The sequence below is a fragment of the Phoca vitulina genome, unplaced genomic scaffold, assembly GCF_004348235.1.
Source record: "Phoca vitulina isolate PV1807 unplaced genomic scaffold, GSC_HSeal_1.0 scaffold72, whole genome shotgun sequence".
Lineage (NCBI taxonomy): Eukaryota > Metazoa > Chordata > Mammalia > Carnivora > Phocidae > Phoca > Phoca vitulina.
This window is the reverse complement of record NW_022589775.1, coordinates 6,446,245-6,469,687: the sequence shown is the minus strand read 5'-3', so window position 1 is coordinate 6,469,687 and position 23,443 is coordinate 6,446,245. Positions and strand designations below refer to the sequence as shown.

The window sequence follows — 23,443 nt, the reverse complement described above, 5'->3', positions numbered from 1 at the left end:
GAGAGGTGTCAGGGGTAGATTCTGGAAGTGTCCCATGTTATTCGAGCCCACATTCCATGGGCCATGATGCAGGCACATGGTCCCCACATAGTGGTGACCGGGCTGGGAAGCTCCATTTCCTTGCTTCTCACGTGAAAAGGAATTGATTTAATGTCTCTGCCACAGCTGAGTATTTAAACTTAATCTTAAGGGTTTCTGAAGGTGAAGTGTTTTGTTAGGAAGACCTTAAAAGAGGAATTTACTTGACCCAGTAGCTGGGTATTGAGTCTGATTTCCAGATTCATTTTTACCTTAAGTGTTTATGAGCTTCCCACAAATGGAGAAGAAAGGCTTTTTTCATTTTTTGTCTTTTTAAAATGCTGCATCGGGGACTTTTCTCTTTGCCTGATGATGTGTTTATTACCTGCTCAAAGATCCAGGATAAATGTCTGGTCATCCATGATACATTCTAGGTATAATCAAATTCAGATTTTTCAGACAGTACCTCTGGGGATCTGTGCTAATTTTAGAGATGCCCTGAAGTTCGTCTTTGTATCTCATTCTGCTCAGAGTTTATCACTGACCATGGCTTTTCAGGGTGAGAAGGCCACGTCTTCGTGTTTTGTTTGAGACACAGCTCTCTTGACTTTTCGGGAGAACTTCTTCAGCCAGATTTTCCAGTCTAGGGGTGCAGAATTCCAGCTCTGTGATTTTTTTTCCCTGATGAAAGATTTCCACCCCTCCCTACAGATTCCAAAGCTTTCATTTTTAATAGTTTTGGAATCATTTAAAACTTTTCATACCTTACCAGTCATGTGCAGCAGAGTCATGTTGAGCATCAGTTCATCCTCAGGTAATTTTTTTCATCCCACAGAATTGATCATGATCTTGCACCGAGATTGGTAAAGTAGAGGTTACTGAGGTTGGAAGGTGCGGAATAGCGAGGCTTTGGGGCTCGTTGTGCTGGCTTCATTCCTTCCTGTCACATCTAGTGTGGTTCCATGTCCCTTCTTCCTCCTCCCCACCATCCCTGCTCCCTCTGACTCTCCCTGCTGTTAATTTACTGTGGGCTGTCAAACCAGGTAATCAAGCTTGTTAAATTGAGAATCAATAGGCTCTAAGTGAGGACTACAACAGAGGGACTGCCATTATCGACGGAGTCAAGTTCAAGCTCCTCATCTGGTGTTTATAGTCTTTGGCAGGCAGCTAAAATGGCCCTTGCTGGGTTGCACAAAGTACAGCAACCCCCACCCATGACACACACACACACACACACACACACACACACACTGCACCCTCTTCCCGAGCCACGCCAGGTTATAATCACCATAATCCATATGCGCTCATAATAAAGATCAACAAACATTTATTGAGTACTTACTATGTGTCAGGGTCTCTTACAGAATATAGTAAGACATTTTACACTCCTAGAGGCCAAAACATTTAGATTATATTAAATAGAGATTGCATTATCAAATATTTTAAATAACCAACAATTTCTTGTTATATGTAATTAATATATTCTATCTCAACAATTTAATAATGAAGTGTAGATTTAAATATTAAATGTAGGGGTCTATGGAGTACATGAAAGCATTTAACCCTTCCAAGGATGAGCTGGGTAATGTTATTATGTCCCTTTTACAAATGAGAAAAGGAGATGCATCAGACTTTCAATTCATTTCTTTATATCAAATGAGAAGTTCTGCAGGTTATGTAACTTGCCCTGGGTTAGGGGCAAGCTAGGGGGCGCCAGAGCTGGCCATTGCCTAGTACTGGCCAGGTGATGCTACTTGACTCTTTCTGTTGAACTTCCCTCCCTGCCCTTTAATTCTACTTGGAGGAACTCTTAATTTCTATCCTCAAAATTCAGTGGAGACTCTTCATCTTCCTGTCACTTGCCCTTACCTTACACTCTGTTCTCCCTGAATGGGGTCAAGCTGTGCCCACTACTGAGACCATTTCTCATGACACCCTCTCTCTCTCTGCTGGACGTGAGCTTTTTTGAAGACACGATCAGGATTGGGGAGTGTTGTATAAAACGCTAGTGGAATTGATCAGCATGAGAGGTTACCAGGCCCAACATCCCACTTCCCAGATGACAAAACCAAGGCCTGAGGAGGTTCCAGCACTGAGCTGTCTGGGGTAGATCTCAAAGTAGAACCCACATCCTCAGAGTCTGTGACAACGCAGACTTAAAAAGCAGGACACTTGGCCGTGATTTGGGTTTTGTTCATTCCTGGCAGTGTTCTGGATGGCCCACTGGGGCTCTGAGATGGGGGAGATCTTTCTGAGCATCCGGTGTATTTAATGTGTACTCAGAATGTTAACAGTCGTGGGAGTGGCTTGGCACAAAAAGACAAAGCAAGGCCCCAAATTTACACAAACCTGCTGACCGATGTCCTGTGTGCTGGTGAGACAGAAGAGCATATGAACATGTGTGGCTAAAGGGGTTTTATTTTTTTTCTAAGATGAAACTAACGCATTTGATACTTTTCCATTCATTCTCCTATTTAATGTAGTAAGTTGCTTGTTAAATTGTTTCAGCTTCATGATACAAATGACCCATGACTATTTTGTATCTGTGTATATGACTTAGAATAAATAAGCATCATGCTTAAAATTTTGTTTTATTTTGCATTTGTCACAAGCTTTGAGAAAAGTTGACAATACAATATAAAGAATTTATTTTCTCTAAATCACTTGGGGGGTAAGTTGCTATTACCCCAGACATGAGTGTTTTTTTCCTTTGTGTAAAGAGGACACTCATCTATACAACCACCCTCCAGGGCTCAAAATCACAGAATGAATGGATACATTACCACCAGCTACTCCTCACACCCCATTATAGGTTTGCCATTTGTCCCAAGTGCTGGAAGGATGGTCCCCCCCCCCCCTTTTTAAAGATTTTATTTATTCATTTGAGAGAGAGAGAGACAGAGCACAAGCAGGGGGAGGGACAGAGGAAGAAGGAGAAGCAAACTCCCTGCTGAGCAGGGAGCCTGATGTGGGGCTCCATCCCAGGACCCTGGGATCATGACCTGAGCCGAAGGCAGACGCTTAACCCACTGAGCCACTCAGGCATCCCAAGCTGGTGCCCTTTTAAATAGCATGTGTGTCTAGTTAGAATCATGTGTTGGGTTGTCATGTGTCTTTAGATTAGACTCCTATCAGGAACACCTCCTCAGGCTTGATTCTCATGACCCTGATACTTTTGAAGAGCTCTGGGCAGTTTTTTGGTCCAATGTCCTTCCATTTGGTCTTACTTGATGTTTCCTACAGATCAGACCTGTGTTCTGCATCATTGGCAGATAGAGCTGAGGTGCGGATCGTGTGTCCTTCTCATGGTGTCTTCTCTGGGAACTCCCAATTTTGACCTGTTTCATTTCTCATGGTGCCCACTCACCTTGGTCTCTTGGTTAGAAGATGCTGTCCGTCAACCTGATCTGCTAGGAAGTTAGTCGTTGAACCTTTGTAATTAGTAAATGTTTTTTTTAAGATTTTATTTTTATTTTTAAGTAATCTCCACACCCAACGCTCGAACTCACAACCCTGAGATCAAGAGTCGCGTGCTCTACTGAGCCAGCCAGGCGCCCCACTAAATGTTTTTTATAGAGAGATATTTTGAGATTATGTAGATCCCTTATTTCTTATAGAACTTTCAGTTTATTTATTTATTTATTTATTTTTATTTTTATTTTTTTTAAGATTTTATTTATTTGCGAGAGAGACAATGAGCGACAGAGAGCATGAGAGGGAGGAGGGTCAGAGGGAGAAGCAGACTCCCTGCTGAGCAGGGAGCCTGATGTGGGACTCGATCCAGGGACTCCAGGATTATGACCTGAGCCGAAGGCAGTCGCTTAACCAACTGAGCCACCCAGGCGCCCCTCAGTTTATTTATTTATATCTCTATGGACTCATAGCTTTTTGTTTTAGTCAGTGGGTTATACTCTGTTAGTAGTAGTGTTTATTTTGATACTCTGGTCTTTCCTGATTTGACCTGTGATGGTCCCTTCAAGCAGACTCCTCTGTCCCATTGTGTCCCCCCATCCCTCACTCTGCTTGGATTCTGAAGCACCCTGACTTCTCCTTTTGTGGGCACCTCCCCGCCCCCACAGTTGCTTGGACTCTGACACCCCCATGCCAGGCCAGTCCCTTGGGTGGATACTCTCCTCACTCTCCTCACTGGGTTTTTTATGCTTATCTTGGGGGTCAGTACACCATAGATATTTTTATGAAGGTTTAGGGGAGAATTGGTTTTGTTGTTACATTGAAAAAAAACAGTGAAGCCTGTTTAGAATTTGTAAGCTGGCATGGGAGGGTGGTGGGTGTGCCTCCAGGCACATTCTTACACAAATTATTCAAAGACTTAGGAGAAGTTCCATCATGTTAAACCCAAGTTTAAAAATGTCATCAGGGGCACCTGGGTGGCTCAGTCGGTTAGGCCTCTGCCTTCGGCTCAGGTCGTGATCCCAGGGTCCTGGGATTGAGCCCCGCGTTGGGCTCCCTGCTCAGTGGGGAGCCTGCTTCTCCCTCTCCCACTCAGCTCCCCCTGCTTGTGCGTGCATGCTCTCTCTCAATCGAATAAATACATGAAATCTTAAAAAAAGATGTTGTCATCACCTTTTCTCTCAACAGCAACAATGGGGTGTTGATAAGATTTCTAAGGCGATCTGGAAGGCTGGCTTCTCGAGGAGAGCCTTGGCTGAGGCTGAGGGACAGGAGGGCACGCTGCTGGCTGGAGGCTGTCGGAGGTGGTCCTGTAAGGGAGGACGAAAGCTGGGAGCCAGCTTCTCTTTATCCTGTGTTGCTCACTTCTCCTTCCCCCTCTCTTCTCTACCCTGTTCTCTTCCATGCTGCACTCCCATTGACCCTCTGAGCCCTTTCATTCAGCTTTAGAACCAAATGCTCGTTCATTACCACTTTCTACCACTTTCTTTTCTATACAGTTTATTATGATTTGCCACCCTAAAAATAATCAACTGAAATTCTTGACTCCAAATTTAATTTTAAAAAACTGTTCATAGGTACATGTTTTTAAAAAGGCGGTATTTTAGTGAAGTGGTGCTCGTAATGAACACTTCCAGTTGCACATCCCTGTTAAGCAAAATATTTAAAATTTTTATCATTTATTTTATAAGTATATCTTCTCTCTCTGTTCCCCTCTCCCCCCATACACACATACACATGCACACACTGACCAGTGTGACAAAAGATACTTATCTGAGACAGGAGTTGGGTAAATTTAGAAATTCAAACATGTCAATGGCATAAAATCCCAGTCTGTTGTCAGAATTTGCTAGAACTGGAAAAGTTCTTTTTGTCCTCTTGAATTTTAAGTAACCATACCTACATGTAAAGAGATCTTGACCATGTTGTCCTTGTAGTATGTGTCACTCTTACCTTTGACATGCAGTAGGTGCTTGGCTGCATTGAACTGGGTCCCCAGTTTTGAGGCTGGTAGGGTGGATTTCTTAGAAACAGATTCTGTTTCAACCTGATGGCCCCCAGAAACACAGCATTTGAAAACTCAAGACTAGGATCTGACGGCTTATCCTGATTCCTTTTGGAGTCTAAGCTTCCAAGGTTTTCTTTTCTTTTCTGTTCCCTTCCCCCTCTTAAGTTCTTTCCCTTCCATGGTGCTGTCTACCATTTATCCTACCTCTAGTACTAACTTCTATAGGGAACCCGTAGGTTGGTCTGGAGTTTCTGAGGAAATTGAACAAAGGGTCTTTTCTTTACTTTAGGATCAAATAGAGTATATGAATATAGCTGTAGTTTTCACAGCCAACTAGAGACCATAACTCTTAAGAGTCCCACCAAGCAAATGTCTTATATTTCATTGCTTTTGGTGAGCAGGAGTGTGGGGTAGAGTTTCATATGTATTCACTCTGTCATTTGCTTTCTGCTTTATCTTAACTCGTTTTTTGCCAGAGTGCTTTTTTTAAAAGGTCCTTTTCTGTTGTTGTTGTTCTTTAAACAATTATAAGTCATTTTGATGCTAATGATTGTGAAGGTAGTGCTGCTGGATAGTCCAGATCTAAATCCAGAAGTTACTTAGCATTGACCGTGGATACCTTGCAGGACAGTTTTGCAAGATATTTGACATCTGAATTTCAGGTTGAATAACAATGTTTCTATTCTCAGAGCCTAATATCCCACCTGGATAGCGGGGGGGGGTCAACTACATTTGTCTAGTGTACTTTGATTATCTCACCTAGAGTGTAATTCCTAGCTGAGTCCCTTGTTTATTTTTCTCAATCCCAAGGGTGTCCTCATTTAATGCTCTTGTCTGTATCCCATAGCTAGGGATTACATAATAAGAGGGTCTAGAGAAGAATAAGAAATTGAGCCCAGGGTTTTTATTGTACAGGGTTAAATTCCACTGTATTAATCTAGCTCTTATAAACTGAGCCCTAAAGAAAAAGACCATTGGTTTCCAGCCTTGGGCTCCTGGTCTGGGTTCTTCCTGGCTGACTGGGCAGGGTAATCATACCTGTGTCATAGACTTGATGGAATACCCCACCTTTTTCCTGGTCCTGAGCACTGGGCACATAGTATCTCATACGTAATAGCCGTGGCTTATACTTGTTTGTATATATACAACAACAACACACACACACACACACACACATACACATATACAACACATATATACATATATATGTATATATGTATATACATAATCTCACTCTCTAGAGAACTCTGCTCTAAAATTCACAACTCAGATCAACCCTTGTTGTCACTGCCATGCATACCTGGGGAGTTATCTACTCTGAGTCAGACTCTTGGAGCTGGATGTTCCTAGTCCGTTTGGCAACAAACACATTTTATTATTGCCTCCTCCTACCATGAGATATCAGGAATTTGTGCTTTAATCCCTTAAAACTGTGACCTTTTAAATCAAAATATTATAGAATTAGTATTTTGGCATATCTATAGATGAGTATATTTATATTTAGTAAATCTGATTGGCTTTGTGCATTCCTGACGAGTGGTGGATAAGGTAACGTGTACCTGCCATTGGCAATATTCTTTCCAAGATACTTAAATTTTTGTCTCTAGTTATCTTCAATCAACAGTGGTTATATTTAGAAGATGAAGTTTCTGTCTTTAATTTTGGGTAATAATAATCTTTTCAAAAAGCTTGCGATAGCATCAAAGAGCTGAAGATCTGGTGTATTATTTTACAAGGTTGTGGTCTTTTGAGTTGTCATTTCTCCTCCTTATAATTGATCAATGAAGAGGGGTATTGGATGCCCCTCATGACTATTTCATGTGAAGGCTTCGTGTATTTTCATTGCAATCAGTAAGGAATGAGATTTCATACATTCGGGTACTAATTTCACAGACAGTTTTTTCATACTTGCTTATTTTTTTGAAAATTTCTAATTATGGTACAGAAGCCTAGAGATTACGATTACTAATCAATATCTGGATATAATGAAAGATCCCACATTTATCATCTGTTTATCACTTCTGTGGCCAGACAGTAGGTCGTGTGGTTTCCGATGGATTGTTCCATTTACTCTTACTATTTCCATTTTACCAGTGAGGAGACTGAGCCTTAGTGGTGTGAATGAACTCTCCACAGCCATTTAGGTATTCAGTAGCAGAAGCAAAATTCCCACCCGAGTCTGTCTCTGAAGTCCATTCTTTGAGCACTAATCTCTCGGTCTCAGTCACTTAATGGCTAATAAAATGCAGTTGAGCTTGAGAGGACTCTTGTCCGGGAACAGTCCTTATTTTGACTGATGCTGTTGGGTGTCTTTCACAATTACTCAAGACCTGTTCATTATCTGTTTCAGATATCATTTTGAGATTAATAATTAACCCTTAAGGGCTTTTCCCATTGTGTCAAGTTCAAACAAAAGAAGCTGACAAACTCCCATTTTATAAATCGAACATACGTAAATAACAGCACAAGCCCCAACAAGAAATAACAGTCGACAGGTTTAGTGTTTGCTCCCCTGAAGCTTGGGCCAATGTCAGCAGTTAATTGCATTCTCAGAAATGTCATGGAAGCAGGGGAGGGTGGTGGCGTGGATACGTGGCCAGGCTTACTCCTTGAAAACCGTGACTGTGTTTTCCTTCATTCTGAGAAGCACGGAGCAGATTTATTTTTGATTGAGCCCCAGAGGGAGATGGTGGAGTCTTCTCGAGGATTAAATAAGTATAATGTATTACCAATTATTTTTGAACGATTCGTTGCTACGTCTTAAAGGAGTCTGGATGCCCTGTGTTGAAAACAAAACAAGCCCACGATTAGAAATTTTGGCTCCTGGTTGTTGATGATTTTTGTTTTAATTAGTGGGAAGAAGCTGCTAACTCCAAATGTAAGTATTGCTGCTGTATAAAAATCACCTGCAAAACTCGTATTCCTGTTCACATGTACCTCCCTCCTGCAATAGGTATTTCATGCAGAGCAATGTATTTGTTTCTTTCTCTGACTCATATATACCGGGCCTTATAAAAAAGGGGGTACACATGCTATTTGTCCTTCTTTTAATTTATTTTAAAGCACATACTGCAGTTATCCCATAACACACGTGGGCCTGTGTGCATACCCCCCACCCCAACGCACATGAACCCTGGCATGGATCTGACCCATGCCAAGTGAGTAAGAAGTCTAAGAGCCAAGGATGATGCCTGGTTAGTCATTATTATCTTTCTCATGGTCTGCTTTATGGTTGATGGAGAGATCTGGATAAAGGAACATAGGAAATTGAGAGGGAAGACTGCTCCATGTGGGCAGTGCTGGTGATGATATTGATACTTGGAGCTGCCAATTAAGTAAACACCTTGATGACTTGGCTCTTTATTTGGCAAGAAGACTGGATCTATAGTCATAAAAATGAGCCCATTTTTGTTAGATGGTTCCCCACAATAATAACCCACAGAATACTCAAGGTCCCACAGGCCATTAATAGATATTCCACCAAAAAAAAAAAAAGAAAAAAAGGTTTCCTGATTCAGAAAGTTCGGGAAACAATTGGTTAAAAAAAAGTGAAATCCAATTCTTCACTCTAAGAGCTCGAGTTCCCTCCTTTGACCATGGAATGCATTTTTCTTCAGGCATCTATGAGCATTTCCTGTGTTTCTGTAGACTGTGTACAAATGTTGGAAGACAGTGTGGAGTTGAGAAATGAGCACACCACGTTCTGGAGGATGCAGACCTGGCTTGTGATCATGGTCAAGTTTCATGCTCTAGACAATAGATATGTCCCTTACAATTAGGAATGTTTCCTTTTTTAAGGATTTAAGCAGTATTCCAATTCTAGATTCAGATACCAAAATGATCATCACCTTTTTTCCCCTGAGTAATCATAACACTCAGCTTAAAAAAATCAGTCACATTAAACTGCTCTCCTGTCCTATTGTGTATAGTTTCATAATCTGTGTGTATTTTTTTTTTTTTTTACCTTGCCCTGTGAAGAGCATATATTTCATTGTAAAGTGTATTGGTGACATGAGCATCCTGTTGGCATAAAGAATTTTATTAAGTCATACCTTCATTTTTCATGTACTCTGAGCTCATCGTAGCTACTTAGTTTTGGGGTCTTACATTGCACTCTTTGGTTTTTGTTTTATCTCCCCCCCCCCCCCCCCCCCCGCAAAAGGATCTTTACGGCTGTTTCAGGAGCCTGAAGCCTTCCCCATCTTCGTATCCCTGTGAGATCTCGAACCAGCCAAGGGAAGGCGCTCATGGAATTGGGTTGAGTTGAATTGAGATGGAGCTCTTAAAGTAATGATCGGAGGAATTTTTTTTTTAGATGAGAAACGTCATGATCTTATTTACCTTTATGGAAAACTGAGCCCAGCGGGAACAGCACAGATGGCAGTCTGTTCCTGTGAGTGTGGGGACGGAGTGAGATAAACAGAACAAAGCAGGTGGCTCTGGAGCTGGCCCCCTGGTGCCAACATTAGTTCAGGCCACACACAGTCCCCGCTTCCCTGTGCTTGTTCAAGTGAGACATGGGTGGAACCAGAAGGCTGGTATTATTTTGGTCATCGAGCCCTAGTTAATGAATACACTTGATTAATCCCCTCCTTCTCAGGGATGCTATTTTGAATGGAAAATCACTGTTGGAAAAGCAAATCCCTACATTGATTATGAACATAATACCCCCTGCCATTATATCCCCCCACCCCCAACAGCTCCCTCTTCTGCAAAGCCCATGTTTTGGAAGTGCTTATTAGGAGCTGAATTTTTTTTTTTTTTTTTAAGTTGTATTTATTTAAGTCATCTCCACGCCCAACACAGGGGGCTCCAACTTACAAGCCTGAGATCAACAGTCCCATGCTCCTCCCACTGAGCCAGCCAGGCGCTCCCACCAGGGGCTGAATTTTACTGAGGGAGGAATATGAAGCTGTAGAGAAATTAAGTGATTTGCCCCAAGTTGTCAAGTTATCCTGGCGCTCACAGAGGACTATCCATTGCCTACCTACTGTGAGTGTTCTTTGGTTTGGTCCTTGAAAAAGTCAAGCTTCCTACCCTATGGAAGAGCCGAATTAGGACGCCCAAACCAACTCTCTCAGCTTGTTTTCTCTCAAGGCAAATATTTTCAGAAGGGGGCATGCTTAGGGCTTGGGAGAGCCGTAGTGACGCCTGAGCCTTCTGAGGGTTGGTTTGGTTTAAATGTGGACCTGTCAGTTCCAGCTAGCTCAGAGGACTTGCTTTCCCAGTGTGATGCATTAGTCATGAGCAGGGCGTAGGAGGGTGTTGAACAATCATTCCGACCCTCCTCCCCATCACTGGGTTTTCAAGCTCAACTTCAAGCCCAGCTGCATTGGAATTGAGGACATGCTGGGGACACCTCCCCACACCTACCCTGCTGTGTGCTTGAAGTCTTGGCTGAGGGGTGGGAGAGGGTGGTGATTTCACATCCAGGGCTAGAGCAGAAACGTCACCCCGGGGAAGCTTGTGTACCCAGGACCGCCATAATTTATGTATTATGCGGTGGGCGGTGGGAGAGGGTTAGGAGTGGGGTCCTGTGTATTTGTGTTTTCCAGTTTGCAAATAATGTTTTGATACAGTTTTCCATATTGAAGTAAAAAAAGTAAAAAAGAACCATAATTCTTGATGATGGTGGCTACCATCATAAGCTCAGAGGGATGCAGTTATCTAGAAATATATGACAGGGGCCCCTGGCTGGCTCAGTTGGTAGAGTATGCGACTCTTGATCTCGGGAGTGTAAGTTCAAGTTCCATGTTGGGTATAGAGATTACTTAAGAATAAAACCTTAAAAAAATGTTCTTAGAAATATATAGCAAAGGTGACATCATGAAAGTGATGTCCTCAGTGACCCCTTCATGCCCTGGAGCTTGGGGCTACCAGGAACACCTCCAAGTAGATCTTCTTTCAGACCTCAAATCTGGTGGGTCAGTCAAGAGCACCTGCTGGATAGACCGTTGTAAACATTTGTGGGGGAATAATCTGTATTCTTTCTGTTCCTTTGGCTGACATTGATGCCATTAGGTACTGGAGAAAAAAATCTGTGGGCATGTGATGGTTAATTTTATATGTTAACCCTAGGCTGTGGTGCCCAGTTGTTTGGTTAAGCACCAGTGTAGATGTTACTATGAGGTAATTTTTAGATATGATTAGCATTTAAATCAGTAGGGATTGAGTAAAGTGGATTATCCTCCATAGTGTAGATGGGCTTCATCCAATCACCTGAAGGCCCTGTAAGAGTAAAGACTGAGGTCTTCTGGACAGAAGGAATTCTGCCTCAAAATGCCTCTGGAGTCAAGACAGCAGCATCATCTCTCCCCTGGGTCTCCACCTTGCCAGTCTGCCCCACAGATTGTGAACTGGCCAACTCCTACGATTGCATAAACCAATTCCTTAAAATATCTGTCTCTCCGTCCATCTACCCATCATCCATCCATCCATTTGCATCCTGTTGGTTCCCTTTGTCTAGAGAACCCTAACACAGGACACGAGTGCCATGGACCGCCATGTCAAAAAGTAATAAGCTGATGATTCTCTTAGAAGAGACGGATTAAGACAAGTGTTCCAGTAGCTGGTAACTGTGGGGATTCGGAGGAGAAAAGTGGTAAAGCAGGTCTTGGAAGACCAGAGCTTTGCACAGTTTTCCAATAAAACACTCCAACATAAAAAGAGAATTAACTTCCAACCACTCCATGTGCCATTTTATTTTGGGGAAAAGATGGGTATTTCACCTTAAAAAAATCATAGACATTTAAAATTTTACTCCATTATCAACCTGCCCCAACTCCTCTGCCCTCACTAACCTCCTGAGTAAATCTGAGTCAACGTGACTCTTCAGAAAGATGCCCCTTTATCCCGATGGATCTTCTCTCTGCTGGCCTTGCCAGGGGTCTTTGTACGTCAGGTAGCAGAGCAGGGATTCAAGGGACTGGATTCTGGAAGGACATTATGTGCATCTTGAATGTGGGTTAGTTGGGGTTTGCAGTGATGAATGCACTGAGTGAGCAGCAGAGAGGGGTATTAGGTATGGGGATTAAAGGCAGGGAGACCTAAGTTGGAGGATAGAAATAGAAGGAGTGGGATATAGAGAGTACTTCAGGGACTTTGGAGGAAGAAGAGGGGAAGAAGGAAAAGACCGAAAGAAAGAAATTTCATGAAGAAAGAAAGAAAGAAAGTTCGTGAAGTCCCAAAGAAATACTAAGGAAGAGTATTTTCAGATACATTGCCTCAATCCTCAGCACAAACCCTCAAGGCAAATTTCCCATTTTGCAGATGGAGAAAGCGATATACAGGGATGTTAGATGACCGGCTCAAGGTCACAAGGACATTAGATGGCAGCTGAAGGCTAGATCTGACTGAATCCAAAGTCTGTGTTACATTGACAAATCAATGTTACCTTCTCGGAGGAATCGTAAGTGTGGAAGGTTTTGACCCTAAATAGTGTGTCAAATTTGAACTATCACTGGTTAGTCCCATGGAGGGATCCAGAAAGGGGTTACAAAGAGGGATGTGTGCTGAAGACCGAGATTCAGGTAGTGGGGAGCGTGGAAGGAAGTGAGTTTATTAAAGAGAAAAATTCTCCATATGGAGAATTTGGTAGAAGGCTATGGGCAGGACCTACAGCTGGGGTCAGAGGCATACCTGCAAAGTGCATGGAATCCAAGGCAAGGAACCGTGGTTTGGTGGGGGACAGATACTGATGGGAGGCCACGGCCACTTGAACTTGTAAGTGAGAGCTCTTTTAGTTACCAGTGGTTTTCCAGGTGGGAAGCTGGCCAGACAGAATGGGGATTTCTTCCAGAAGATGAAACCTTTTCTTACCACCTAGGAGGACCAAAATTTCATTCAAAACTATTTCAAAAATGATTTTTCTTTGTGTGTTGTTGTTGTTGCTGGCCTTTTTTTTTTTGTCTTCCAGACTATGTAAGTGATATTTCTTGGCTACTTATCCTGGCTCTGTCTGAGATCCCCCACACCAAAAAATGCGGCCATGCTTGCAGACTCGTTTTTGTTTATTGCCTCTTGGCCAGTCATTGTATTGTCTTGTGGAGGGTGGAGATCAGCAGGTTGCAAAAATGAGTCCCTCCTTCCTGTATCATTTTCTTTTTCTACACATGGCATCGTTTTATTAAGCACCAGTGAAGGGATATTGACCAACGTCTTGATTGTAGGAAACACCATGTAATGGCCCCCAGTGAGAGCTAGTCCTGTCAGCCCATAACTTCAGAGCAGCCTCAAGTTCTCAGCTGAAGTTCTTCCTGAAGATTCTGGGAGATTTTGACATTGCTGTGATGTTGCTTCACAAGAAGGCTAAGATGTCGGGAAAATTTGAACTGTATAGACGGGGAAACTGAGGAATTTGTCAAATAGGCTTACAAAACTAACATTAGCCACAGATTTGGGGATAGTTTTTGTTGTTGTTTATTTTTTTAAAACTTTTAAAAGATTATTTATTTATTTATTTATTTACCATAAAGATGTTTTTTCTGCTGCTGGAGAGTTCTCTTGCGACTTGCATACCCCACCTGTCCACCATGCCCCCAGGGGAAACAGTAAGCCTGGACCAAGGTGGAACAAGACAGATAGAAGGGAGAGGGGGAAGGAATAGGTCCTCCAAGTGGTTTTGTTCAAGCCGGGGTCATGTGGCCGGGGCAGGAGGCATTCCTGTGAGCTTTCCACACACCGTCTTTTCTCAGCTTCTGGATCAACTTTCTCTGTGCAACGGCAACCGTCTTCAATGTCACGTGGATACGCGAGATGCTTTCCTTAGGGTGGGAGAAGGAAATTTCAGAATTTATATTTCTGTCTATCATGTGCATTTAAATTTTTGCCTATTTCTGTTTGATTCACATAAGTGATGCACATTATTAACATACACAGAAAGGTAAAATGTGCATCATTCATTTGAACAATAGCCCATGTATGTAAGTTACACGTTAGTTAAATGAGCGATGATACACACTCATCCTGTTTTAGATGGGCGTGCTCAGAACGATCTTATTGAGTGAGGATGCCCATAAAACCATTTGCACACTAGTGCCTCGGACAGGAGTGTACTCATTAGTTCTAAGAAGGCAGGCTGGTGTCTGTTTTGCTCGCTTTGTGTGTGGTCTCATAGATATTACTTGGCAATGAATGTCAAGCTTTTTCAGCTAGTGGCTGTCATACAAGAAACAGATTTGCTTTGCGATTTTATGTATTGGTTTTTCTGCATGGGGACTTTGATGTATCACTGTTTCAGAGACGTTCCCATGGTTTCCCAGGAACCGTCTTTATGTGAAAGAGGCTGATTATCCTCTTTGGACTACAGGGAGTAGTCATAAAAAAGTCATTTGATTTTTTTTTTTTTTCCCTTCTACTTTTAAAAATCAAGTCTGCAGCCACTTCATGTGCTTTTTATTTCCCTCCCAATTTTTAATTCAGTTAGGATAAATGTTGGTCGTTCTTCAGCCAAAAAGATCTCACACCAGCGTTTGAAGTAAGGATTGGTCTGTTCCATCTTGCATTTCTGGGGCCAAACTCACTGGCACTTCTTGCCTTAATTGAATCATGAATTTACTGGAAAGAGACTCTCACGATGGTTCCAATTATGATATAGGTTTTAACTTAATTAAGCAGGTTAAAGAAACGTGGACTTCCTTTCAAGGGCAAGGAGCACAGAAACTTCTAGACCATCCACTCCATTTAAAGAGGTGGATGGTCAGGAAGGTTGGCTTGAGTTGAGTTGCTTGTGGCCCTAAAGTGAGTCCATGTCTTTCCTGCCATGGCTCTGGACCCACTGTCACACGCCGTACCCCCAGGGTTCTCCGGCGTAACCAGATGGTGGCCTGAAGCCTGCCGTCAGCTTCCGGTTTCACTCACACGTGGAAGGGATGGCGATTGTCCCCAGATGCTACATTTGCAGTAGGGTCTGGTGCGCTGCTGTGTGCGGCCCACATGCATTTCACTGTGATGTGTACAACTTTGGAGCCTCAGCCGTGGAGTCGGCGATCTTAGTTAAGTGATAAACCCAATCTCAGGGCGAGTCAGGAGCGTGGTGGGTGTCCTGAGGACCTAGAGAGTTCTGGGGGCTGAACTCCAATCTGATTTACATTTTAACTTCATGGCACTGAGCCTGAGGCCGCATTTTATTTTTGTGTTAAATTATTGATGCTATTTCTTCCATTTATTATTATAGCCATTGGCTGAGTCAATAGAAGGCGTGGTTGAGATAATGGTTTAAACTTCTGGCCTCTCACGGGTCATCAGAGGTTGTGTGTGAGTGTGTGTTTAAAGTTCTTGATTATACGATGGAATTGGCCAATATTTGTGTCTCCATAAATCCTTCCTGATCCAGGCTTTTTGGCAGGGTTTCTTTTCTTCCTCCCTCCCTGTCATGTTCCTTCCCTCCCTCCCTCCCACCTACCTACTTCTTTCTTTCCTTCCTTCCTTCCTTCCTCCCTTCCTCCCTTCCTCCCTCCCTCCCTTCCACCTACCTACTTCCTTCCTTCTTCCTTTCCTCCCTTCTTCCTTCCTTCCTTCCTCCTTCCCTTCCCTTCCCTTCCCTTCCCTTCCCTTCCCTTCCCTTCCCTTCCACCTACTTCCTTCCTTCCTTCCAGTGCCCTGCTAATGTGTTCCAACCCTGGTTACTCTGTGCTTACATGGAAGGGACATTGCATTTCTAGTAGGATCACAATGAATTCCCACCTCTCAAGTATAAAACTTTGGAATCGAGTGCTCCATTTTTGACCTCATGGTGGAAGGTGTTATTGTCACCTTCTTTGTCAGTTATCAAACTAGAAACTTCAGAAGCATCTCTCCCTTTTTCTCCTTCCCTCCTCATTTCTGACAGTAAATACGTGGCCACTGAGTCCTGGGGATTCTGCCTGTCGTCCTTATTACTTCAAGGCTCTCACTGCCCCAGTTTAGGCCACCTTATCTCCAGCCCATCACTGCCTGATTGGTTCCTTGTAACTGGCCTCCACCTTCTCTTCCCTGCTAGCCAGAGTGGGCTGGGGAGAAGTGCTGGATTGCACACCTCTGCTAATAGCATCCCATCACATACTCCATTACACATAATGTCTGATTCCTTTGTGTAGCATCCATAGCCCCAACCCATCTTTTTAGCTTTACCATCTCCAGCTCCTTTCCGTGCATCTACCTCTCTACAACACTGGACTGATGCTTTCAGCTCTCAGAGCCTTTGCTCTTTTCCTGGAAAGTTCTCCCCCCCGCCCTTTTTTTTGCATACTCCCTCCTGTCCCTGTTTATTTCCTCCCATCCTCACAAGCTAAGCCAATTCTATTAGCCCATCAGGACCAGGTTCAAATGACAGCTTCTTCTGGCAGAATTAGCCTATTTCTTCTTATCATTCACTATTAATAATGCCAGATGAGCCCTGACAGCCCTGTCTCTGAGTGGATAGGTGACCATCGTTTACTCAGATTTGGGGCATCATAAGGCAAATGGTCTCTTTCCTCATCCTGGACATACAGTAGGTGCTCAATAAATGTTGGTGGGGTTAACTGTTGGTAGCAGTCAGCAAAATTACGTAGACTCTTGCCAAACAGTTCACAAGCAGTTTTTAGATAGCCGTAAGCATAACTATTTAAGATCTACTTTTATACGCTCTATTTCATAAGATATGCTACCAATCGTAAGGCCCACCACTATTTTATGTACCACTCAGAAAGAAAATGGCACCAGTGAAACCAAACTGCACCATCGTGACTGTAAGGCACATTTAATTTCAGAGATGTTCAAAGTGAAAAATGTGTTTCTTAGACTCAGTGAAATAAGGAACTGTGTTTTTTACCTGCTGGAGCTCGTGTAGTCTTAATTCTATAACTGCAAAAGAGAGTTGGAGGTGATTTGCAAATAAAAAATTGAGGTCATCTTAAGTGGGTTTTTTTTACTTTAAAATGAGAGAGTAAAAGAGCATTTTGGGCTGAGTAGCCTGGGACTGCCTTGGGATGCTAGGCCTATGGAACCTTAACCTCTCACTCTTGTCTCATGAGTGAGCCCTAGTTTCTTCCTTTTTATTTTTATTTATTTATTTTTTAAAAAAGATTTTATTTATTTGTTTATTTGATTGAAAGAGAAAGAGATCGAGTAGGGAAGGGTGGAGGGAGAGGGAAAGAGAGGGAGAGAAGCAGACTCCCCACTGAATGTGGAGCCCTTCGCAGGGCTCGATCCCAGGACCCTGAGATCATGACCTGAGCTGAAACCAAGAGTTGGACACTCAACCAACTGAGCCACCCAGGCGCCCCTAGTTTCTTCCTTTTTAGAAGATGGGGACTTACAGGTAAAGAATCAACCCCACTTTGAAAATCCTTGGGAGGATTTTGTGGCCAAAGCCACAAAAATTTGTCACCAATCATCTTATTTGACATTGAAGTAGAAGATTCTTTGCTGCACTGAAATGTTTTCCTCAGTCTTTGATCAATATTCTCTGTTACCCCCTAAACACGTATCAGGATTGATGTTCCTAATATCCTCTTACCAGTGGCATTGCCCAGGACCCGTTACAGTGTCCCTTTTTCTGTAGGGCAGCTGTGTTTCCAGCTATCATACTTGCTCATTGAGTTTTGGTTACTAAATTATCTTGGTAATCTAATATATACACACATACATATTTTTAGTTTCCCTTCCTTCCTCTCCAACCTTAGTGTCTGGTTTACTGAATCATGCATGCCTTTTGCCAACACAAATACCCCCAGCAGCAGGAAGAGAACCAAGGAGCAGCTACCAGCTGGAGGGCGTGATTCTTTCTGATGGGCCCTTTAGGCTCAAGCATGAGGGACCAACAGTGTGAAATTGGGGCTCCCCAGCCTGGTAACGTCTCCAGAGGGCCCTTTGTGGTATTTTCTTTCTCCTCTCTGTCAAAGGCAATCCCAGCCCGTTGCTGGCAGGCGTAGTTGCCACACGGGCTGCTGGGGGGCATGGCCTCACCCCAGGGAGCTCTTCCCTGGCTCACAGAGTGGCCCTCCCATTGCTGCGTGGGAGAGGTGGCTCCAGGTCAGGGAACTGTTGGACCTGGATGGCGACAAATGGAACCAAATCGCTGGGGTGACCACATCCTGCTCTGCTTCCTGATGAAGAAGAGGGACCCCTTGACAGCTCGATTACATTTTGGGAAGAAAGACTTTCCTCCTGGCTGCTCAGCGAGAGAACAGGTGAAGGGAGAGTCCAGGTTGTAGGGGTTGGAGACCAGCATGGAAATGGCAGGTTGCCCTTTCACACCGCTGGGTCACCGGGGAGGGCCCGGAGAAGGTCTTGGAGGCAGACAGCAGCTGCTGAGTCTGAGAGTCTCTGCTCTTAGCGTTCCCTTCCTCTCAACTGCTCACCCAAGGCTGTGTCCTTCAGGATAGAGACACCCCTAGTCTCCAGGCTGTATACCACAGGCATGGAAAGCCAGAAAGATCTAGAACCAAACTCCCCCTCTGGAGCTGTAGTCTTTCACCGTGAAAGAAGAGCTGCCCTAACCCACACCCATTGGCCCCAGTGGTTTGGGATCCGAGGCTTCTTCCTGTGCCTGGGGAGGCTTCTGTACCGCTGGTGTGGGAATAAGGCAGGTCTGCCCAAGAAGAGGGACCTGGGTGACATGATTCCGGAAAAGATGTTTGAAATCTCTTCTAACTAAGGCACTGATGTGCTTTGGAGGAGGTAATTCTGGTGTGCAGTTTAAGGCTCGTGCACTCTGCTGTCTCACGGGAGGTGTGGAATCACTTTGAACGCAGTACTGTCCTCTCCCACTGTCCCCTCCCTGGGAACACCCAGTTAAGTTTAGCCACAGCATGGTGGAATGCTCGAGGACAGATTTCAGTGTTAGCACTTAACCGTGGTCAGCCCCACTTCCGTTTTCTTTGGGGATCAAACGTTCCATTCTCTCTCGCAGCGACATGGGCATGCTTTTGTGACATGACTCAAACTTGAAACTGACAATTTAGGAGCAAGGAGCCCGTGGTCACTCCTCTTGGAATGTTGGGTGGAATTCTCAAGTGTTGGGTAGCTTCACGGCTTCTTAGTGGGAATGATGGTACTTAGATTTTTGAGAAATTACATGGTTCTCATGGTCTGTCCTGAGAAAGCTATTAAATCCATTTCGGTAAGCCGGGCCTCATCTGAGCCCTTGTTGGGCCAGGCCGTGGGGGTGTTTGGGAGATTTGATGGCCAGCTGTGTAACACAGCCCGCTGGGACTGGCAATTTCCAGACTCTCTCGGACGAAGCTGGGAGGGAGCTCTGTAGCGAGTGATGCAATGTTGGAGTTACATGCATTGGCAGTAGCCAGCGTCCAACAATAAACACCAAGAACCGAGGGAAACTTAGAAGAGTATTTTGGCCTAAAGCCACCGACACTCTGCCAGGCAGATAGTAAGCATTCTATAAATGGTAGAGCGTGCTGAGTCGGGGTAGAACATGTTACTTCACTTTGAAACACACTGACTTTACTTCTGTGAGATATGGTAATGTCTGTCCCCGCCGAACCTGTTGGTTAAGTATGTTCAAAGATTCACTGTGCTAAAATTAAAAGTTATTATTTTAGTAGAGATTTCTTGACTTATAGCTGGCTTGAAAATACTCGTTCTATGAACATGTTTCCTCAGTTACCTTGGGATACATTTGGATCTAGTGGGAAGTAGCATTGCTCAAAACTAGTGGAGTGTTGGGATATGGGAAATTTCAGGGATTTTGTGCAGCTGATATGGGTGTCTGTTTTTACCTGTCTCAAAAACACAGTTGGGCCAAAGCCACATCATCCATACTTTAGGGAATAGGAATTTGGAACCCCCTCATAGCCCGTTCATCTGTGCTAAGAATTCTGGTCCTACCTTGAATCATCACGTGGTTCTCCTGGGAGGGAAGGCATGGCACCTCTTCTCTGTGCTAAAGTCTCAGTTTTCACACAAAGTGGACAAGCTCACCCCTGGTGGAACCCTGTCCTCATGCCAGATGAGGGTGGTCATCCCGTAGCATGACCCAGCTATACTTGGGCATGAGCCAGAGAGCTTACCACCCCTCAGGACTCTGTGGAGAGCAAAGAGTGATTAAGGAGAATTTCCTGGAACATTATGTAGCCTCTCTGCTCTTCAGCAGTATCCTACTTCTTCAGAACTTCTGTTGCTGAGTTGTGATTTTCTTTTTAAATCAATTTTCAAGAAGAAACATCCATGTGAAATGTGTCACTGAGCCCATGTGGAAGGGTATGGTCCAGAACATTGCTTATCATATCACAGTGACCTCAGAGGACCACCGTGGAAATTTCTGTCTGATCTTGGTACCAAGAACATTCATCCTTCTTCTGAGCAATTGATTAGGAATTGTGAATTATACAACTGCCATGTTTTCTCAATTTGAGTTGGCTATTATAAAGCTTACTATAAATGCAACTGGCTGGGTAGCTTGATAGGGTATGCATGGTTACCCTTATTCTCTCTATCATCCTTTGGGTTTCTTTTGGGTTTTTTGAGGTTAGTAATTTCTTCTATTTTAGATTATGTATTTTTTTTTTTAAGATTTTATTTATTTATTTTCTAGAGAAAGAGTGTGCATGCATGAGCAGGGGGAGGGGCAGAGGGGGAGGGAGAGAGAATCTCAAGCAGACTCTGTGCTGAGCATGGAGCCCAATGTGGTGCTTAATCTCATGACCCTGAGATTATGACCTGAGCCGAAACCAAGAGTCGGACACTCAACTGACTGAGCCACCCAGGCGCCCCTAGATTATACATTTTTGAAAGTCACTCACTACTGAATCCTTTGTTGAATAAAGTAATGGTTAAAAAATATGTAAAAAAGATGACCAGTGAATTTTCTTTAATTTCTGAACCATGTAAAATTTTTCAGTGCCGCAGATCCATCCATCCATCTATCCAATACTGATTTTTAGACTAAGTATGAATACTAAAAACTAATTTTTTTGGTGCTTATTACATTTAAAATTAAAATTCAGGATTCTGACTTGTTCAGGATTTTGATCTGAGACCTCTATAGCCTCCTTCCTTCTGCTCCTCATTTTTAAGGTTCAAGGTAAGGGGGACCTTCCTGATTCTCATTAATTCATTAACTATGGAACAGTTTTGGGCACTGAAGTCATGATGAACAGAGTAAAAGTTAACATCCTTATGTAGCATTTTATAGTTTTTGTGTAACGTTTCATGTTGATTCTCTGTCTTTTAACAATCTTTTTAGGTAGGTAAGTAAGGTAGATAATCTTACATCCTCATTTTTCCTGTTGAGTTTCAGAATAGATCATTTACTTGCCCAAGGTCACATAAGTAAGAGAGCCTGGTGCAGGAGCTTGGGTATTTTGAGGGCAAGTACAATACCCCTTTCTCTATATAGTTTGGTTTCTGGAACTTGCGGGGACTTAAAAATGACAGGACGCTCCTTGGGAGTGTTTTTTGAAGGTGAAATAGAAAGTTCTGGTCTGGCAGACTTTTTAGGAGAAGCTATGGATCAGCTGTCACGGGCACAGTATTTCTGACATCAGCTCACCTCAGACTGGAAGGTTGGGGCCATGGGACCCCTCAGCCTTGTCAATTTTTGCAGGTACATGAAGCCAGAGATTAGTTTTGGTAATTCCTTCCCCCCGCCCCCAGCATGCACACTTCCCTGTGAAAACTGCTTGACACCTGACACAGCAATGGACTCCAGGAGTTGACGATGAATCAGAGCGAGATTAAAAAACGTGGTACACTCAGCGTTCAGGCCCCATCAGTGTAATGTAAGCAGGCCCCTGGTATTGCCGGATTGCGTCAGAGTGGTGTGTGTGCTGTGACAAATCGGGTGGATCACATCTTCCAGCTGCATCAGTCAATTCCCTGGTTGCCCCGCAACAAATTTAAGGTGACTGGTGTCATCCCACTTATAACACGGACCCAGTTTCAATGAGTTAGGCATCCTGTTTTCAGGAAGCCCCAGTAACAGTGGCTTTCTATAGCAGACTTCTTTCAGTTTACAAATGCTAAGTAAGGTGAAATCATGGCTAACGTTCATTGCAAACTGACCACAGGGTAGGCGCGAAGCTAGTCATGTAACGTACGTGATCTTCTTTAGTGCTCGTAATAACCCAGTGGTTTAGGAACTATTCTCTTTGGAGAGGGGTGATATGTAGAGTTTGCCCCCAAATCACCCTGCAGGTGACTGGTGAGGTCAAGATTTGACCTGATGCATATGCAGTAGGACGGAGGCTCAAACCCCCAGCACCGAGCTTGATGCCTGGCTGACTTCCGTTGAACCTGAATTCCTTGCAGTTCTCGAAGAAAACTCAGAGTACTGTAATCGTTCTCGGGTGCCATGGTGGAGCTAACCACTCCAGGCAAAATGAGTGCTTCTTGGCATGTTGCAACCACAGTGTATCTGCTGCTTGCAAAAGAACACAGATGAGGCTCTTCATTCATCCATGTCACGGGTCAATTCCGCAGCCGGGGTCATGGGGAGAAATTTTCCCCCACGTCCAGATCAGACAAAAATTCTACCAGATACAGCTCAATTTTGTTTTCCTGCAATGTTTTATAAATAATGCCCCATAACTCTCGTCTTCTTCCCCACATTATTCTTCTACTCAGGAATTAGAAGGCTATAGATGGAGAAAACTTGTAGTTCTGGTAGCTAGAATACGTACTTCTTTTAAAGTCTAAGAAAATGTGTTACCAGCTTCTGTGGTGCAGGTGGAAGGGCAGCCGTCTGCAGGCCCCCATTTGCCAGCAAGAATCCAGCCTTGCAAATTATTGGCAGAGGGCACCGTAATGAGTCCATTTCAATATAAATGGGCTCTTGCTTATTAATTTCTGCCAGTTCCTAGGCAATTCAGGAACTGCTTTGAAAATCTGAAAATTCGCAGAGAACAGCTTCAGGAGGATGCCTAGGAAAAGAGAGAGAACAAGCTAGCAGTGGGGGAATTATGGAAAGGGCACGCATTGTAGGGTAATAATGGGGTATTGCTGAGGATGCGTGCTTCCTTCCTTGAAAAGCATGAGTCACCCACTTCAGGTTAAATAGCACGTTTTCCGAGATAAGGAAGAATTGCA

General features: G+C 43.6%; 1 protein-coding gene across 11 annotated transcripts in view; it reads left to right on the top strand.

The window, feature by feature from the left end:
* Window positions 1-23,443, top strand: part of TIAM1 (TIAM Rac1 associated GEF 1) — a 372,168-nt gene that overhangs the window by 207,183 nt on the left and 141,542 nt on the right. The window lies entirely within an intron of this gene.